Source organism: Helianthus annuus, chromosome 6 (assembly GCF_002127325.2).
Source record: "Helianthus annuus cultivar XRQ/B chromosome 6, HanXRQr2.0-SUNRISE, whole genome shotgun sequence".
Lineage (NCBI taxonomy): Eukaryota > Viridiplantae > Streptophyta > Magnoliopsida > Asterales > Asteraceae > Helianthus > Helianthus annuus.
In genome coordinates this window covers 108,295,944-108,313,631 of record NC_035438.2, presented here as the reverse complement: position 1 = coordinate 108,313,631, position 17,688 = coordinate 108,295,944, and the positions used below count along the sequence as shown (strand labels likewise).

At 38.1% G+C, this 17,688-nt stretch overlaps 2 long non-coding RNA genes across 3 annotated transcripts; one reads left to right on the top strand and one right to left on the bottom strand.

Moving 5' to 3' along the window:
* Positions 1-5,171: 5,171 nt before the first annotated feature.
* On the bottom strand, positions 5,172-6,266 carry LOC118479879. Its single transcript, XR_004861194.1, has 2 exons — positions 6,027-6,266; positions 5,172-5,909 (listed from the first exon to the last, which is right to left on the bottom strand). It is a non-coding gene; the product is annotated as an uncharacterized LOC118479879 (long non-coding RNA).
* A 3,703-nt stretch (positions 6,267-9,969) lies between these two features.
* LOC110916968 lies at positions 9,970-11,876 on the top strand. 2 transcript variants are annotated; one of them, XR_002580170.2, is made up of 6 exons: positions 9,970-10,391; positions 10,470-10,511; positions 10,687-10,879; positions 11,021-11,167; positions 11,236-11,347; positions 11,524-11,876. It is a non-coding gene; the product is annotated as an uncharacterized LOC110916968 (long non-coding RNA). The 2 variants fall into 2 exon arrangements; XR_004861193.1 differs by having other exon boundaries at positions 9,970-10,511.
* Positions 11,877-17,688: the final 5,812 nt, after the last annotated feature.

Genomic DNA, 17,688 nt, shown 5'->3' with positions numbered 1-17,688 from the left:
GTGGTGTCGGTATGGTGTTCGGTTTCGGGTATGGTTACCTGAACCGAGTTTTCTTTTTCTTAGTTAGAGTTTATGGGAAAATTTGTAGTGTTTGAAGGATGTTGGGGATGCTTAGCAAGAGGATCAAACTCTCTATTTATAGACAGAAATGGAAGTCCTCGTTGATGAAAGTTTCAAATGTCTTCAGAGGAAAATAATTCATGCAAATATTATTTTATTCAAAGATAATTCTCATCCACCCAATTAAGCAAGTTGTCTTGCAATTTCCATTCTGCATGTTTTCCCACTTGCAAATCATTGTTGCTATTTTCTAGTTTAATTTAAATAGAAAAAACAATTAGTATTATTATTATTATTTTCGGTTATTACATAAGTGGTTTATGAAATTATCCTAATTTGATCTACTCCCTCACAGGTTATAAACCTAGGATAAACTTGGGTTCTAGACTCAACTTGATAGACAACGGTCGACAGGGAAACTAGTTCAGACTCCTCACGAAGACCCTACCTAGCAATTTATCAACTTAGACCTAACAATAACCTCACACCTCTCAGCTATTGAGATTAGTAGAGCACCTAGACCTGCTCAGTTATCAATTACCGCTTCTAAGGTATATTGGCCAATTAACCCAAAAGATCACAATATAAAACTATAATCTAACATGAACCTATTATGTGAAATACATCCACCAAAAATCATATGAAGCAATAAACGACAATAAAATAAAGCTAAGCATGCATATACATCAAACCGTTAATCAAGTCGACTACTTTCATAAATAATCCATAAGTAAACAAACATCCTTAATAACAATCAAAACTTTATCAATCCATTCATCCTAGTCAAAGGTTTTAGCCAAGAATCATAGTCAAGGAAAAGAAACAAGTCTCAAATAATAAATAATCCATAGTATCAAGTTTGAAAAACACAAAGTTATTAAAAATGAACGCTAGGTAGCGTTTGTATCAGGGATTGTAAAGGAACTGGAATCGAAATTTGCGCGGGAATTGACATTTGTTTTGGAATCTAGGTGCGTTTGTTTCACATAATTGATGGAATGCAGATGTAATTGCAATGTAGATTCTCTTCCTTATGTATTTGTTCAATTCCAATTCATTCTTTTGTTGAAACCAACAAAATAAGAAATGATATCAACGTTCCAATTCCATCAAGATTCCATTCCATTCCTTGAAACGAACGCTACCTAACTATTTGCGAACGTGGATTTTAATCTTGATCGCGGCCTTGAAACTAGAACAAACAGACTTCACCTTCTTGAATCAACGTTTTTTCGTCTGATGTTGTGATTGTCGGCCCCTTCTAAGTTTGTCCACAGATCTATGGTAATATATATGGATTCAGGAATCTTCAGTATTGTAACTTTAGCCAAACACAAGATATATATATATATATACATATATATATATATATATATGAGACCTTGGGCATAGGCGTTTGGAAACATTGCAAGAAAGAAATGCTGAAAATAAAAAGTTCGCCGCGATCCAAGAAACAAGGCAAATGGAGTGAGACATCGAATATTTGTCTAAACCAATCGATCACTCCAAGGAGATGCCTTAATCCTAGCACAAATGTGTAGGCAACAAATCCATGACAAATTCGAAATTTAGAGCTTTATTTTTTTAAACATTCGTACGTATTTTTAGTACTTTTGCATGTCTTGTCTTTATTTTTAGTATTTTAATTAGTGCTAATGTACTTTTCTAGCTAATGAAATATTATTTGGTTTAATTCTCTTAAAAAAGAAAAGAAATTAAAATAAATAATGATGGAATGATGGAATGGGACATTATACCACTACACCCCTTTTTAACTTCGCCTTGTATAATGCCCTCAAATGTCACGTGTCGCTTCATGCATGATGAGGTTACACCCAAATCACCAAACCAGACCTCAGTTTAACAAAGTAAAAAGTCTCAATCGAACCTACAATCTTCCTCGAGCCTCTTCCTTGGACAATAGGTCTGAGCCGAGAGAATGTTTCTCTAACTTACTTGGTGCCCACCACCTTAACCGCCTAAAAGTAACATGTCCAACCGGGACCACCTAAACCCACGTCAGCATCTTTCAAATATAAATACCACATTCAAATCTCTAGAAAAGGGTCATCTTTACTTTTCCTCTCATCTCCAAACTCTTTCTCTCTCTCTCTCTCTCTCTCTCTCTCTCTCTTTCTGACTTATTGTACTATCCCCTATACTTATTCTCACGCCCGAGCTTGGTCACAGAGAGGCTCCCCTCTCTGTGTCGAAGCTAACAATGTTATTTTCGTGCTGTTGTGCAGATTCACTTGCTCTTGAAGACCGATTCCATTCCAATCACCAACTATTGATTTTGGAGTCTTTAGTGGCGCCATGCACTCGTACTCATTTAACACAAATTTCACATTCTTGAAGACATTTTCTGAATTATGGCATCTTCCATGCCATCATTTGATGAGCTTGCCTCTGGATCTGTTGCTTCTGCTACAGTTTTTACCACAAGCTCAGGGGAATGACACTTACTTCAATTACTCATGTTGTACCCCCCACAGTAAGTTATGTTGTGCCTGCGTCAACATTTGTTCCCATATCACACACAGCGCCACTTCCATCTTTGGAATTCGATGATGTTTTTCTGCAACGAAACGCTGATCTCCTTCGCCTGCTTAGGAAACAGCAACAAAGGAGTGACATGCTCCAGGGTTTGCGAGCAAATTTTTTTGGAAACACCAACCAAAGTTCCAACTCATTTTCTGCTGGAACACTTTCTTTTGGACCCCTGGTAAGGCCCCTTCGGGTTCAATCCCCGTGACGAAGAGCTAATCGCTCTGTATCGACTGGTCTCCATGTCATCACAGTCTAAATTTTCTAAAAGAATCGCTAACGCACTTCTTCCACCGAAGCTAAAGATGCCTCCGACGTTAATACGTTATGATGGTACGTCCAACACGGACGATCATATGTTCTTCGCTGGAGCTACGATGGTCGAACTACGCCACATGTCAGCTTGGTGTCACATGTTCACCCAGACCCTTACAGGGTCTGCAAGGGTCTGGTTCGATGGTTTACCGGAAGGGTTGATTCACAACTTTGAAGATTTTCAATGTTTATTTTTGCAAAATTTATGTATTAATACATGTATAAGCCATTTTGGTAAAAAAAATTGATAAAACAAAATAAAAATTAATTTTTACAAAAAGTAAAATTTTAATCTATATCATTCTATATTGTTTATATATAAAATTTCTAAAAATTATGTAAAAAGGATTTTTTTTTTCTATGTGAGTAAATTTTAATAACATTTAACATCTAAAACTAATAGTTTCGCGGTTCCGTAATGTGAGAGACTAGTAAATAATCCCGTGTGTTGTCGCAGAAATTCTGCCAGTATTGGTTTGGCTAATTATGGTACCAACACTCGCTGTAACAATCAAAAGAGAACCTAAAAACTAAAGTCGTGATATGCCGAAAAACGATATTAACACTTGTTTTACATCGATCGAAAGCTATAATATCGGCACCGATATGGTACCAGCAATCGTATAGATTAAACTCATAACTAGGTGGAAGCCCCCATCGCGATGCGGCCGGGGGCCTACAAAATATTGCGTAACAAAAACACTTTTATTTATGACGATTATAATAAGCATGTGTTTATTTGATAATATTCGCTTTCTTTGCGTATTGTCTTATAACCGATAAGTAATTTGATAATTACATCAAATAAAGTTTCAATTCAAGCTTTTATTTTATTCACACATTTCATCAAACATTTAGGTTACATGAGACTAAATGATCATTTAAGAAAGTTAGGTAACATCACACATTATTATTTTAAGTTTCATAGCTTCAAAAATAGAAGATGCTCACATATTGTCTTGTCTCTGATGAAACAATGGTAAACCAGGCGGGTTAACACACTGATCTCGTCAAGAAGGGTTAATCCCTTCCTCTCGAGGATTAGTGGCTGGATCGTCCGCCGGTTGATCTCCTGCACAAGGAAACAAGCCGTGACTCGTAACAAGGAGGATGAGGTGGGGGTGCTCCTTGTTACCACTCTCTGGCGTGAGAATCAGTAATTTGCTTGGGAAGCAAACTGTGATAGTAGTAGTGAGAGAGTTGTGAAGAGGTACCTCAAACCTGGTTTGGGGTTGGTATTTATAGCCGAGGAGGGAAGGAGGAGCTGAAAGGACAGACTGACGACGTGCAGCCCTTATGCAGGTGTGTCAGGCTTGTCGGTGGTGGAGGTGAAGCCACGTCCTACTACAGTGTCAGTCTGTTTCTTACGTGTGGTCTGACAGGCGACTGTCATTGGTGCCACTTGCTCTGTACCGTCAGTCCCACTTGCCTTGTGGGCAGGATGCGGTGCCGTGCCGCATCGCTACCTGCGGTAACTACCGTTGTTCCCGCGTTGTCCTTCTGGCAAAGACTGTGGGATGCGGTGCTAGGCCGCATCGCCACTTGTGGTGACTGTTGCTGTTATCCAGCTCCCTTGTATTGATAGAAGTGTTCATAGGATGCGGTGCTAGGCCGCATCGCTATGCTACACTGCTTTCATACACCAGATGTGGTGCTGCGCCGCATCGTTATATACTCAAGGTAAGTCCTCTTCAATCATTGGGCAGATTGTATTCGACCTCTGTGTTCGCGCGTGCCCGCACGGACACGGATAAGTCTTTAGCTAGTGGGGTTTTGATAAGGGTAATGGTCACTTGTGATCATGTTGGCGCGAGATTTGGGACCATATCCCTTCAGTCTCCAACTAACATTGAAACACACGGATATAATGCCATTGTGTACAATACTAAAACAATTAATTACATATATCATGAAAATATTACTTTTTTTTGAAAATTAAACTTCATTAAAACAACCTCCGACCCAAACGGGCAAAAGGCCGAACAAACAACAGCACCCTCCGACCCAAACGGGCAAAGGGCAAGGAAATTACAACCTCCGACCCAAACGGGCAAAAGGCCAAACAAACAACAGCACCCCGACCCAAACGGGCAAAGGGCAATGAAAATATTACTTGATACTTTCTCGCTCCCGACTCCCAAGAATCTATGGTAGTTACCTTCTAGACTAACAAAGTATTCCATAGTCCAAGACAATAATTAAAATATTGGTGTGAACAATAGTATGCAACAAATGCAACTACTGTATACTATTAACTTTGTTCATTTCCCATAAATTTCATCTTAAATTACCATCTTATTTTTAAAATTAAAAACCTCATTTTCTACCTCTATCTTCAACACACATACCATCGCTTAACCACCATCATTCCACCGTTCTTTTCACCCTTTAAAAAACCTCTATTTATTGTAATATTGTATAATTAAACCTATATATCACCACACTTTTGTTTTTCTCAAACCCCAAACAACAGAGAGAGAAAACAACCATCAACAACAACACGAAATCAGTACACCCAACACCAACATTATTTCACAACCACCACCGTCGCCATACCGTCACCACCATGACCTAAACCCCAAGAAGCTCAGAAAATCCATCATAGCTTCAAACAATCCGTACATGCTGAAAACATGTAAAGGATACAAAAAGGTAAAAGCTTAAGCGATTAGGGTTCAGGTATGGTTTACCCCATCATCACCACCCTTTTTTGATAATTTCGGATGAAATTTAGATCCTCATCATCGATTTTACATATAAATACTCAAGCATTCCAGAATCAGGTATGGTTGGTGGCCTTAAAACCCAAGGCGGTTGTTCGAAAACAATACCATCGCATCCATCGAGGCTCAGATGAGGTCCAACTCATCATCATCACCTTCCGTCGCCACCATATACGATCGGCCATCGGCAACGACGGGGTAATTCCGCCGCCGCCATAGAAGGCCAGAGCTGCCGGCAACGGCGAACCTAACCCAACTTGCTCTCTGTATCAAAAGAAACACGTAGGAGGACACATGCATGGCTTAGTTGAAGTAACAAACAACACTCCTAAATGTACAATACATAATATCTCATAAAACCCATATTGCAAGCAGTACAACTACCTGATGCTCATCATCATCACCTTCTGCCGCCACCATATACGACCGGCCACCGGCAACGACGGGGTAATTCCACCGCCGCCATCGAAGGCCAGAGCCGCCGGCAACGGCGGCCCTAACCCAACTTGCTCTCTATTTCTCTCTCTTGAATCCCCACCATGGGACCGGTATAGTTGCCGGGAAAAGAGTAGAGAGAAGAGAGTTGTGATATCTAGAGAGAGAACTGGAGATGAGAGAAATATGGATCGATAAAGCTGCCATATACAAATCCACGCGTATCAAAAGAAACACGTAGGAGGACACGTGTATGGCTTAGTTGAAGTAACAAACAACACTCCTAAATGTACAATACATAATAGCTCATAAAACCCATATTGCAAGCAGTACAACTACCTGATGCCTAATCTTGTTGCTAATTCATAATATTTAATATGTGATTGCATTTAATTTTTTATCAACATTGTGATATAAATTTTATTTGAAATACAGTTGTATCAATAAAATAAATTACCAAGTGAGTATAGTAATATTTACAATTGTTTTATTACACAAAATTTGTATGATGTAACTCAAAAAATAAACTTGTGTTTTACATCAATTGAAAATCATAAAAACGAATACCAATAACAGTTTCGATAGTACCGATACCGGTACCATTGTTGTTGGTCAGCACCGACTCAGTTCTTTAACTATATAATCATTTCGAATACAACTCCGTCTAAAAAAACTTTGAATATATCCGCGTTTTAAATAAAATTTATATCGAAATGTAGATAAATAAATCTAATGCAACCTCGTATTTAGTTTTTATAAAAAAAAACAAACGAAAGTTATACGAAAAAAGATCAAAAAACGTATATTATTTATAACATAAAATGTGTAATAAAAACTTATAAAAAAGTCAAAGTTACTGTCTATGCAATTTGATAATTGTTTTAAAGTACATAGTTAGAAATAAAAAGTCAAGGCTACTATTCATCAAAGTTGGTAATTGTAATCATAGTTGCAAAAGTCGTTAGACGCTCCCTAGTCGGTCAACCGGGGAGTTGAGAGTACTCGGTCTAGACGGAGAGTACTCGGGGAGTATTCGAACATGTTAAAATATAAAGAAATTACTTTTTGGAGTCAAACAACATAACTTTACTAACATCTATAACAAAATACGTGAAAATAATATTCATTCTTTAATATGATAGGTATAGAAATTATGTTTTATTATTATTCAAGTCAAACTAGGCCTGAGTTTACCTACTAGATCCAACTCTGGCCGAGGTTGACCGCGTTTGACCGTCTCCGATTAATTAGGCGGAGTCGAAGAAAGTCGGCTCGGTAGCCTACCTTGTAGCGACTACTCGGGTACTCGGGCTTGGAAACCTTGTTTTACAACCATGATTGTAATATATATAATTTTTTTAACAAAACCTTTTAATATAGAAAGATAAAAAAAAGTATCTCGATCTTATATTAATAAAATCAAGGGTTATAAATAATAGAAAATTTGTAATTAGTTTAACTATTTTAACTTTATTTTTAATATCAAAGAGGCATTTTGGATTTTTTGGTGTAACCACTAATTATATAGTTTATATTGTAATATTAATTAATATCTATCTAATTAATTAATAAAATAAACTTTATACTATATGTATTGTAATTTTCTTTTATATATTGAAACAAACATTAGTTATCACTCATCTCTATAGAAAATATGTTGAACTTAATTGTTCATGTATATAAATTTATCTTATACATATAAAAAAATTATCATATACACATCGAACTTATCCAACACATAGCGAAACAAACGTTAATTCTCTATCATTTCTCTCTCTGGAAAAATTTGATGAAAAATATATCCTACATTATTGTCTAATCTATACTTATATAATAAAAGAAACCAAGTTTTGGACACGTGTCATCTATAGAAGGTATCCTTAAATTTATACTTATCTTATATTAACTAAATAAATAAATAATAAATTAATATTAAATCTTATCATACTTTAATAAGATATTATCTTCAAATCTAAATTGTTAATTTAATATATTTTTAAAACAAATACCTTTCTTTCCAACTTATATTATATTAAATATATAAATAATAAATTAATATTAAATGTTATCCTAATTTATTAAAAATATAACTTTTTTTATATATGTTCATAAGCTACATTTACAAGAAACTAAGGATCACGTGCACCTTTACATTTCTATAATGATAAAGTTTGTTTCAACCTTCTAGGGTAGTCCAGTTGCCCAGCCTCACCCACCCTCTCCCTAGAGGTCCCGGGTTCGAATCTTGGTGTCCACAACCCACAGCCAAGCTCTTCGCTCTCAGTTGGGTATTCCACCCCAGGCAGCTATGGGGTTAAGCTAGCTTGTGGAGTGTGATCACTCCAGCGGTTGGGAGGACCGTGGAACATCCCCCCCCCCCCCCCAAGTTTGTTTCCCCACACTCATTAAAAAATACTTGGTGGATATTGGATCACTAGAGTATCATCGTGTCACCAGTGGAGATAAAAAATATATTAACGTTTAATTGTTTGTAAAGATAGAGATTAATTTACCTTTCAAATTCATAGTCATGCTTCAACACCAAAACAGAATGTACTTTGTTTCTTCAATTTCTTCAATTCGTTTTGATTGGGACTACAAGAGAATATATAGAGTTTTTGGGTCTATAAATCCATCTCCATATACAACTCTATTTTTTATTTACTTAACGGATTAGGATGAATGTTAGTGTTTCAAATTGAGCATTATAAGTTACCTTTTATGTATAGATTTTCGATTTCCACAAGAGAGGTTTTTCCAAATTATTGGGTTTACTCATGAATTGGTGTATAGGCATCATGCCTACTGGAGTTGAATATGATTGTTTTTCCGGTGATCAGAGACTAACAACATCAGGGTTCCGTTAGTCAAGGTCCATTGGAAGCCAATATGTTAATAGTTGGGACAGCCAGTGGTTATTTTTGAAATTGGAATTGTTAGCGGCCAACAACGAATAGTTGGGATTATTAAAATCCAATATTCCTTTCTTTAATTGTGTTTTTAAAAATAAATATAACTTTCTTTATTATTTACTATAAAAAGTTACATTTATATAACACGTGTAATACATGAAGTTGTTAAAGATATAACTTTTTATCATTTGCTATGTAAAATTAGATTTATTCAACACGTGTAATACACGAGGTTTTTAAAGATACAATTTTTTTTTTTATTATTTGGCAGATTTTTCAACCCGAGTGACTATACACGGGTTTTTTAAAGATACAACGTTTGGATGTAATATTTTTATTATTTGGTAGATTTATTCAACCGGATTATACACGGGTTTTTTTAAGATACGATGTTTTTAGTATTTGGTATACAAAATTACATTTATTTAATCTGTGTAAAGATAATATTTTTTTATTATTTGATATATAAAATTACATTTATTTAACCCGTACAATACACGGGGTTCATAAAGATATAACTTTTTATTATTTAATATATAAAATTACATTTATTCGACCCGTGTAATACACGGGGTTCTAACCTAGTTTATTTAGCTATAATATACGATATCAATAAATTAATCAATTTATTAAAATTACCCGTATATCTATAGAGTAACTTTAAATACAACAATAAAACAGGGCATTTCTATTGGTTCGAACTTTTCTTTTTGTTCTTACATTATATTTTCCCTTCTCATTTGAACTCTTCACTATATATATATATATATATATATATATATATATATCTATATCTATGCTATATTAATAAGCATATCCGAAGGGCAGAAATGGTAATTTTCCATTTACAACCCCTTAAAGCTTATTGTACAATCATATAAAGCAGAACATGTTGAATCCCGAAATTTTTGGGCGGGCAAACCATTTTTTAGGCGGCCAGATCTATCCATTCAATTTTTGAATTCCTTTACTCCTCCCAACTCCCAAGGCACCCATTACCCTATTCTCTCACTCTCAACTTTTATCTCTCACTGTTTTTCCGTCTTCTCCCAGAGAAACCCTAATATTGCCACCGCCCACCGCCATAACATCGCAGCAACAACAAAAGCCCCAAATACCTTCTCTCTTTAAAGAACTCAATGCCATAAGCCACCATCGCCTCCTACGAATTGGCTCCTCCCACATAACTTTCGCAGCTCATAACCCACCACAACTTCTTGATTTAAGGTCGTATGGCCTGGATCGGCGGTTTACTGGGCCAAATCTGCAAATTTCAGGGCATCAAGTACACATACGGCTCCGACCGGGTAGAATCCGGACACACCCTGAAAGCCAACGTCGTTGCTGTGAAGCCCACACATGTGTTCAACGCCGCTGGTCGACCGAACTGTCACACAAGGTGGTACATGTTTGATTTTTATGTGGTTTTGAATAAGTGTGTGTGAACCCGTTTGATCGTGATTAGTTTGTGTTTCAGGGTCTGTGTTCAAACATCCAAATCCTCTACAAATTAAAGAAGGTCAGTCAATTCAATATTTTTTCGCTTTTAGTTTTTTTTTTTCCAGTTTCAGTTAGGGTTTTATATTTTTTTGTTCAAATTTAGAGCATAATCTGATATAGATCGATGTTTCTATTGTAATCATGAGCTTGTATGTGATTATTTGGTCAATAATCGTGTTTTTGAGAAAGCCCAGTGGTGGACTAGGAATAATGCCAACAAAACTCGAGATAAGAGCAAAACGGTGAAGATGGGAGTGAGGATTGTTACTCAGTCGACTGGTTATACGCATCCTTGGTGGCATAGGATTAAAGATGGTGTTGTGTTGTCTTTTGGTTAATCTAATGGTGTTGGTGGTGATACGGATTCGTCTACAGCTCCACAGTCTGGTATATGTTAATGGAGTTTATTTAATTAGATGCTTTTAAAGATGATTTTAGTATGATTTGTTGATCAGATTTTTTCATTTTCATGTTTAAGTAGATTTTTATTCTAGGGGTTTGATGATGTTGGCTGTTCATATTTTGCAGCTAATTAAACACTACAATGTGACGCCACTCTGAACCATAATTTGGTGGAGAAGATAGGTTTTATAATCCGGCAAAAGCGAGAAGAAGCTGTCAAAATCAAGATGAACTCCGTGAGCACAAAGTGACGCCACTCCGAACCATAATTTGGTAACCATAATTTTTATCAGATTATTTACATTTGTGATCTTGTAGTTATTATTTTGAGTTGCTTGCAGGAGCTATGATGCAAGTGACATTGAAACTCCTAGAAATGGTTTGTACGCGATTGGTTTATCATGGCGAGTCACCAAGAGAGATCTTGAGAAGCATCTCTCTGCAGAAGGAAAGGTATGTCCGAGACGATGTCTGTAAATAGCAATCAATAAATTTTATAGAATCATGGTAATCTAAACTTTTGTTAACTTTTGATGGAAGTTGGTGATTAATTTTTGATATGATGATTGGAGAATCCATTCTTAAATTATGCTAGCATATGATCATAATGATGGAATGTATTGTTTCAGGTGGAAGACGTTCCCCTTGTCATAGATCCGTGGACACGGGAATTTTGTGGGTTTGGGTTTGTATACATGTCGAGTAGCAAGGTAACTAGCTGATAGTTGTATCAAGTACTTAGATGGATCTGTTCTTGATGGTCGTGTTTGAAAAACTCAAAGGAGGAAGTCAGGTACCTGCATTACTGTGATATTTTTTTAACACTGGTTAGCGAATAATTCTTATGTACCTGATCTGATTAATCGGTTGTGTCAAGAGGTTGCTTTTAGATTTACAATAAAGGGTTAATTAGTTTATAACCACATGTGGATATTGTTTGTACTGCAAATGTTAAATTACAAGTTGCATATTGATTGTAAAACGGGTCAGATTGCAGCTTACGTAAATCTGAGATGGCAGATCGTATTTTCTTGGTTGCAGGTTACTTTTTGTTCATAGCTGGTAACATCTTATAAATATATACCCAATCATTTTAAGTTATAGCATAAATATATATCACAGATAAAATAAAAAATAAAAATACATCATACGATTTTCTTCAAGGTTATCTAATAAATGAGGTTTTGTATTCAATACGATTTTCTTCAAGGTTATCTAGTAAATGAGGTTTTGTATTCAACACTGATATACTCTATTATCATCAATCTGATGAATGAAATAACTACTCTTGTTGTATTCACTTTGATTAGTAGACTGCCATCAAAAAGTTGTGAATTTAGACGTGTACTGCTTGAAGAAAGTAAACTTGGAGGGTGCAGTTAGTTTAACAAGAGAGAACAGATGTTAATTATAAGATATAGAACAGGGTATCGAGAGCTTTCCTGGATAGGGGTCTCACACATATTAACCTTTTTTTCCTTTTTTTCTTTTATTTCCTATTCATATGATTAACTCTCTCTTTGACCTGGGGTCAGATTGGAAATAGTCACTCTATTCCTACAGGTAGAGGTAAGTAAGGCTGTCTACGTCTTACCCTACTTAGATCCTATCTTAGCTTTGCTATTGAAGGGATAATGAGTATGATAATGATATGATTAACTCTCTCACTCAATCTTCTATGCCCTTTGATGTTGGTTTTTCTTTCCAATGTTTTAACCAAAGATTTCACCCCTTTGGTGTCCTCTTATTATGACAAACAAACATACCATGTAATATCCCACTCGTAGAGTAGGGTCCTGCACCAACGAGACGAGCGTAAACCTTACCTCTATCTAGAACAAACGTACCCAGTAATATCCCACTCGTAGGGTGCACATACAATGAAGCTAAGTAGATAAAAAAAATGTTCTCATTCGGGAGTCATAACAAACAATTTATTAACTGGGACACACTGAAATAGGACTATCTTTAGATCCTAAAAAGTAAGTTAAAAATACAAAACCTGCCAGTTAAGCTAGTTACTATTAACAACATAAATTAAGTCAACTAATTGCATATTATCCTCTCCATTTAATTGGTCAATCAAGTTGATTACCAAGATAATTGCAAATCAATCAAGATTGATTGACTGGGCACTAATCTAGCCCAAGAATTATGCTTCTGTAATTACTTTGTAATCTTTGTATATACCTTATACCTCTATATATTATGTTGTAGTATTATGTAAAATTAATCAAGATCAATACAATTCATTTTCAAGTCCTATATGGTATCCAGAGCCACTAAGCTCTTGTGAGCATCTTCGATCCACTGCTTTTTTTTTACAACCAATTACCCTCCAACATCCAATGGCCAAACCAATCATCCATATCACCGCTGCAACTCATTTCCCCATCAAACTAACACCACAAAATTTTCCCTCATGGCGCACCCAAGTCACCGCCACCCTTATTGGTCTCGAACTAGACCACCACATCATTGGAACCGACCAAACTCCCGCTGAAACTATTCCTGACGGTGAAAACACCAAACCGAATCCCGACTTTCTTCGTTGGTTTCGCCAAGACCAAATGATAATAAGTGCCCTCCTTGGTAGTTGTTCCGACCAAATCCAACCCATTGTGTCCTCCGCCAAAACAGCCCGCAAAGCTTGGGAACTACTAAACTCAAGCTATGCAAGTCGCTCACGTTCCCGAATCATCTCCCTCAAATCACGACTAGCCAAAAACCGAAGAGGAAACCGCTCCATTTCCGACTACCTATACGAAATGAAATCCTTATTTGATGAACTTGCCATTGCCCAAAGCCCCATGTCCGAAGAGGACCTTGTGGTCCACATTATGAATCAACTAGGAGATGACTATTCCAATTTAGTCGCCTCCTTTCGCACCCGCGATACCACTATATCTTTTGCCGACTTGTTTGAAAAACTTTTAGACCATGAGAGAACTCTAAAGGAAACTATCACCGAACCTCTCCTGACCACCGTAAACTACACCCACCGAACCAACCCACGCACCAACCAAAATCGTCAAACCAACACCTATGAGCAACGCCCCACTCGACACCCAAACCCACCCACTACCCGCAACCAATACTCCTCTCGCAACAATTCTAACACCACTCGCCCAACCCGTAACAACAACGCCCATTGTTACTATCGTAACATACCCGGTCATGACACTAAAGATTGCCGCAAATTAAGTCGTTTCCTACGAGAACACAATGTTTCTCCACAAAATAACAACACTCCGGTGGTCAACTACACAACCCTTCACCCATCGGCTACAACCCCATCATGGATGTGGGACACCGGTGCATCCAACAACACCGCAAACAACAACCAACAATTTCCCGTTCTTTCCGAATACGGAGGACCCGATGAGATCGTGCTAGGTGATGGTAAAACTCTTCCTATAACTCACATTGCTCAAACAACTCTTCCTACAAAATCTCGTCCACTTCTTTTAAATAACATTTTAATTGCTCCTAATCTTCGAAATAATCTTATTTCCGTTGCCAAAGTTTGTTGTACTAATCGTGTTTCTGTTGAATTTTTTCCGTATCATTCTTTTGTCAAGGATCTACGCACGGGGGTGCGTCTCATGCGGGGAGTGAACGTCAATGATGTCTACTACGGACCAATCTCTACATCCCCTCAAGTCAACACCACTCAAACAAACTCTTTTCTCATGTGGCACCACATACTTGGACACCCATCGCTTCAAGTATTTAAGTCTTTAATTTCTAGATTAGGACTTCGTTATAATAAGGTGACCCATGAGTCTTTTCATTGTACTTCGTGTTCGTTAAATAAAAGCCACAAACAACCCTTTGACCAAAATTCTTTTGTTGCAACTCAACCCCTACAACTTATATATTCGAACGTTTGGGGACCCGTCAAAACATCAATTGATGGCTTTAAATACTACATAATTTTTGTTGACTATTATTCTAAATATATTTGGTTATACCCACTCAAAAGAAAATCAGATGTCAAAACCCTTTTCCCACAATTCAAATCTCTTGTTGAAAACTTTTTTAAAACCAACTTAATTGTGTTATTTACCGATAATGGCGGTGAATATATCGGCCTTTCATCATATCTAGCCTCTCAAGGCATCTCACATTACACAACACCACCACACACACCGGAACAAAATGGTGTTGCCGAATGACGTCACCGACACGTCGTCGAAACCGGTCTTGCATTACTCCACCATTCTCACTTACCACAACATTTTTGGTCCCACGCCTTTCAAACTGCCGCTGACCTCATCAACCGGTTGCCTACACCCACTCTTAACAACAAATCCCCTTATGATATGTTGTTCAAATCAACTCCAAATTACTACAAACTCAAACCGTTTGGATGTCTTTGCTACCCTTGGTTACGACCTTATGCAAATTCCAAATTAGCCTCACGCTCCTTGGCATGCATCTTCCTTGGGTACTCATCCTCTAAATCCGCATTCAAATGCTATGACCCATTAAATAACAAACTCTACCACTCTCGCCATGTTCAATTCATCACCCATATATTCCCGTCTCAAGCTACTAATCCCACACCTCTAAATATATCCTTTGACACTTTCTTACCCACCCCACCTTCGACTCATCCTCTCTCACCATCCCTACCCTTACCCACCGAATCTCCCATTTCAACCCCTCAACTGAACCCACATTTCTCTTCACCACCCACTCATACCACGCCTGGCCCACCCAGCACCGAAGCCCAACCAACAGGCCCAACATCACCCACCTCTGGTCCAACCGAAACTGCGGCCCACTCTGCTGCCTCTCCTGGTTCTGCCAGCCCAACTCCACAGTCCCCACAACCCACCTCCCTCGACCCACTACCCACTGACCTCCCCTCTTCCCACGGCCTAACCACTCATTCTGCCAGCCCACTTCCACTCTCACCTACCAACTCAACCACTCAACCCGATAACCCACTTCCTACCGACCACACTTCTACCTCTCCCACCAATCCCTCACAACCCTCTCGTCGACAATCAAAACCTAACCCAAAATACTACAACCCGAACTTTATTAATTCTACCACTCTTCATCCTCTCCCAATTTCCCTTGAACCCTCAACCCATAACCAAGCTATGAAAGATCCGGAGTGGCGTCATGCCATGGATCTTGAGTACAATGCTCTTATCCAAAACCACACATGGGAACTTGTTCCTCACACCACCCAACACCCCATTGGTTGCAAATGGGTGTTCCGAATTAAACGCAAACCCGATGGCACCGTTGACAAATAGAAAGCCCGTCTCGTTGCCAAAGGCTTTCACCAACAATATGGGAAAGACTACCATGACACTTTCAGCCCTGTTACTAAACCTGTCACTATACGCACTGTCCTCTCCATTGCTCTCTCAAAAGGATGGTCCTTACGTCAACTTGATGTAAACAACGCATTTCTTCATGGGACCCTACATGAAGATGTTTTTATGATTCAACCTCCTGGTTTCACAAATTCCGAGTTCCCAAATCACATTTGCAAATTAAAAAAATCTCTCTATGGCCTTAAACAAGCACCGCGTGCTTGGTACATTGAGCTCACCACCTTTCTTATTGGTTTTGGCTTCAAAAAATGGCTATCCGATGCCTCTCTCTTTGTATATAACTCCAATGGTATCACATGCTACCTACTCGTCTATGTTGATGACATTGTCCTCACCGGCAATCACAATCCTTTTATGGATACCTTTGTTCAAGCCATAAGCAACAAATTCTCTATCAAAGACTTAGGTCCCCTCTATCACTTCCTAGGAATAGAGGTTATTCCTATGCCCCATGGTCTTTTCCTTTCTCAACATCGTCATATCCAAGATGTTCTCACCACCTTCAAAATAGATGGTGCCAAGGAGGTCCTCACTCCTCTAAGCGTCTCTGATCCTCTTTCCTCTACTGATTCCTCTCCTCCTGTTGATCCAACTCCCTACCGCAAACTTGTAGGTACCCTACAGTACCTTGCATTCACTCGCCCCGACATCTCTTTCGCCATCAACAAACTATCACAATTCATGAATTCACCCAAACAATCACACTGGCAAGCTCTCAAACGGGTCCTCGGATATTTGAAAGGAACGGTACATCACGGGTTGTTTTTGAAACGAAATACCAATCTTACCTTACAAGCCTTCTCGGACTCGGACTGGGGCGGTATTCATGACGGGGGACGATCCACTACAGCATATATCTTATACCTTGGGTCAAACATCATCTCTTGGAAATCTGCAAAACAAAAAACGGTCTCTAGATCATCCACCGAAGCTGAGTACAAAGCTCTTGCCAATGCGGCGGCTGAACTTTCATGGGTTAAAAACTTACTCAGTGAACTTGGTTTACCAACTGTGAGCACTCCATCACTTTACTGTGACAACACCGGGGCTACCTATGTTTGTGCCAATCCTGTTTACCACTCACGCATGAAACACATCGCCCTCGACTATCACTTTGTACGTGAACAGGTTAACTCCGGACAACTTAAAGTTTTTCACGTCAGCTCAAAGGACCAACTTGCGGATGTTCTCACCAAACCACTTTCACGAGCACCTTTCTTGAACTTTCGGTCCAAGATTGGAGTCTCCAATGGATCCTCCATCTTGCGGGGGCGTATTAACAACATAAATTAAGTCAACTAATTGCATATTATCCTCTCCATTTGATTGGTCAATCAAGTTGATTACCAAGATAATTGCAAATCAATCAAGATTGATTGACTGGGCACTAATCTAGCCCAAGAATTATGCTTCTGTAACTACTTTGTAATCTTTGTA